General features: G+C 37.6%; 1 protein-coding gene across 1 annotated transcript in view; it reads left to right on the forward strand.

The window, feature by feature from the left end:
- Nucleotides 1-2,549, forward strand: part of LOC139629392 (protein THEM6) — a 33,667-nt gene extending 31,118 nt beyond the window's left edge. The window contains exon 4 of the transcript XR_011692964.1: nucleotides 2,519-2,549. The gene's annotated coding sequence lies outside the window, so the exon portion shown is untranslated. The remainder of the gene's footprint in view (nucleotides 1-2,518) is intronic.
- The last annotated feature ends 1,027 nt before the right edge of the window (nucleotides 2,550-3,576 follow it).

Below are 3,576 nucleotides of genomic sequence, written 5' to 3' on the forward strand. Positions count from 1 at the left end.
ATTCGTAATGTCAAAAGACATCACTTTGTGTCTCTTTAAGACTCCCAAGGTGTGAAATTGCTGTGTACAGATAGAGAAACAAATTTCAAAAGCAGCAAATGTGTAAGGAATGAGTTCTACCCTTAGCAGTTAAAGAGAGAAGTCAATTAGTCAATGAATCCATTAGTTGATTAACATAAAATAAATCTGCAATGTCCTGGACTGTGGATTGTGAATTAGTGAAAGTAGTGTTGCTGAAATCTTTCAAAGAACATATAAGGTCAAACAAGGATGTTTTACAGATTTTAATGATGAAGGATAAATCAAAAACTGTCTGTCTTGTAAACCAAGTGTAGTTTTAATTTCAAAAAGTAAACAACACGTTTTTTTTTTTATCGTCCCTTTATCACCCTTTTATTGCTTTCATTATGAGTGCATGTGTGTGTGCTTTTATTACTTTTATATGGCATCTACTCTCTCTAATTATCCTTATTCATACTGAAGTATATTGTATGTCTTCCCACTTTACATTTACCTTATTTCTGCTCTGCTTTTCCTTGGCCTTACTACCTTACTAGCCTCCTGTTTTTATATTACCTTTCTTGCTCATTAAGTTGTTACATAAATAAAGTTATTGTTATTAGCACAGAATAACTCTTTAATAATTTGTCTTAAAGAATGTAAGTATACAATGTAAATTTTGCCCTATTTGCCTTTAATGAGAAAAGATAAAGTTGTATATTATTGATCAACTAGATGAATTTTCGACACAAATCTTTTATTTGCTTACATTCTATAACCAAAAATAATTAATCAATTAATCAAGAGAGCGATTTGTACATGACTTGATAATGAAAATTATTCATAGTTGCATCAATCACTGGCTTCTCCTGATTTGTGCTATTCCTGACTTCAGCTTTGATCTTGACATTTAAAGTGCAGCTTTTGCTTAAAACCTGTTCACAGGTTTTAAGCAAAAATCTGCTCTACATGCTTGAATTTGATACATCACCTGTTGTGGGGATCAAACCCTCGGCTGTTTCCAGCATCCTTGCAGCTGACGGATGGCCCTCCCTGCGTCACTAAATTGAAACCAGTGGTCAAACAGGCAGTTGTTTAAATGCAAACAACCAATATGTTTGAAAAAAAAGCCATTAGCCCACAGGCGTCAGTCGTTCCACGCAGACCTTTTGTTAACCTGTGTTTGTGAACGGGTAACAGTGTTTTAGGATACGGCAGTGATGACTGGAACCTGATAACATACTACCTTTTACCAAGAGGTTTGTCTTTCATTATTTCTAAATCACAGTGACACAGATTCACACCTGGTGAATGACCAGTACAATTGCAGTCTCCTGCTGTTTAAAATGTTCCTGTAAAACATTAAGTGGCTCCATAGCTGAAGGTTGAGTGTTCTTGTCCTGTGTTCTTGTTCTTAGGACCCGATTCTGTAGGGAGGTGTTTGGCTTTTTTAGCACTGCCCTGCTCCACATTCACACGTGAAAACAGTCTGAATTGACCCCATTTGTAAAATTACTAACAGCAAAGCACCAGCAGTGGAGCAACATGGAAATATATCGCTTCTCAAAGATCCTAAAACGATAACAGATGAGGGAATATATAAATATATATACACTTCAATCCATTCTGGAGGTACAGCTGCCCATCAGGTCACAGCCCATTCAGCCTGTGGGCTGTTGTGTCCTCACTGTCCTCCAACAGCTCATTACCGACTACCCAGAATGCCTCCTTGGGAAATTAAAGGAAAATCATTTATTTGTAACATGGCACAAACATTTGGAGCGTCTGACTGGACTATACTCTGATGGTTACAGATGTTTGGCAGCCACTCCTGAATGGTTTGATTAACTAAATATCCATTATCAAGTGTTTGTTGGAATTATTCTCTCAAAAATGTATAATTTTATTTTTGAAAAAGTGGAACAGGCAAAAGTCACCTCTTTTCTTCCAATTCTTTACATTCCTTTTATTTTGTTTATATTCCACAGACCGTTGGTATGAGATTGTTGTTTGGCGTCAGTATTATTTCTAACTTGAAAAGTGGACATACAGTGATATGATCACCAGTGCTCACCAGTGTGTGGTGTAGTGGAGAAGAGTGATGGGGTTTAATTTTGATGGACTGCCAAGGTCAGGTTAAGCCCCGGACTAAAAAGAGAAGCTGCTGCGCCCCCTCATTCTGCTCCCCTTTTTTTCCATTGCTGGAATGTCCTGGTTTTGCTGCTTGATAATTTGATTACACACAGCAAAACAAATTCCACTGGGAATATGCACCATCCGAGCACATATAGACTGAGATCATCAAAGTTTTAAAACAAAATGTTGGCACTGGGGAACTCTGCAACGCAGGGCCTCAAGATTAGGAAGGAAATCATGAATGAAAACCTATCAGCAAATGAAAACCCAGAGTCAGTACATACTGACCTGACCTCCAAGCTCCCATTAAGTCCAGGGCAACTGGTAATCCTATGCCTTTGTACTTACTTTATGGTAATTTGATTGAAGACAACTTTGTTAGGAATATTCATCATGTGAAAACCAAAAAAAAACCCAAAACATAATCCACAATATTATAATGTAAAACCAGAAAAGCAGCGATTTTCTCTCAGATGCCTGAACAATCAAATGTTTATCTTGAAAAGAAACTTCAGTGATTCATTTACTATGAAAATAGATGGCGAGTATTCTTTTGTTGAGTGACTCATCGATTAATAGTGTTATTGTCTATTAACTGTGCAAATTGGCTAACAATTTTCCAGTTGATCAAACTACAGCAGTGGCAACGGTGGAAAGTATCCAAGTACATTTACTCAAGTACTGTACTTGAATACAATTTTGAGGTAGTTGTACTTCACTTGAATATTTCCATTTTACGCCTCTGTATACGCGTCTACCTTTGACACACTATTAACACAACATCACAACTTTAACTATCATTAAACTGATACTTTCCCATTCATGCTTCAATAACTGAATGGCCAATTATTCATGATGAGTATTTTCAATTGTGGCAAGTATACTTTGATGCTTTTGATGCCATTGTCTGAGCATAAAACTATATTAATAACAATATATAGTCTACAACAGCATGACTGAGTGAATAATGATGAGTAATATTTGTGATGGAGTAGCCTATTTCTACTCTGTGATATTACTACTTTTACTCCTGAATAATTCTTCCACCCCTGGGGGTTGGGAATCTATCTTAATAATGAACACTATTTTGTCCAGTATCATCTGTTAGATATGGAATAACTTGCCTGTCAGCCAGGGTGCAAATACAGGTTTTGTTTAAGGCATATACTGTACAATGGGCACCTGGCAGTCATTAACATTTACGAAATACATTTTATGGCTTGAAATTAGGCCACTGGCTCTTTGTTTTATCAGGCGTCCCCACTGCCATCTCTCTGAATGGAGATATTCATTCACCTGATTTTGCTCTGGGAGAGAGGGACAGAGAGAGAGAGGGACAGAGAGAGAGAGAGAGAGAGAGAGAGAGAGAGAGAGAGAGAGAGAGAGAGAGAGAGAGAGAGTTGGGGGGGGGGGGGGGTAGTAGCACGACAGCAGCAGCCA

The sequence above is a fragment of the Trachinotus anak genome, unplaced genomic scaffold (genome assembly GCF_046630095.1).
Source record: "Trachinotus anak isolate AG129_WGS33_773 ecotype Australia unplaced genomic scaffold, CSIRO_AGI_Tana_v1 ptg000012l, whole genome shotgun sequence".
Lineage (NCBI taxonomy): Eukaryota > Metazoa > Chordata > Actinopteri > Carangiformes > Carangidae > Trachinotus > Trachinotus anak.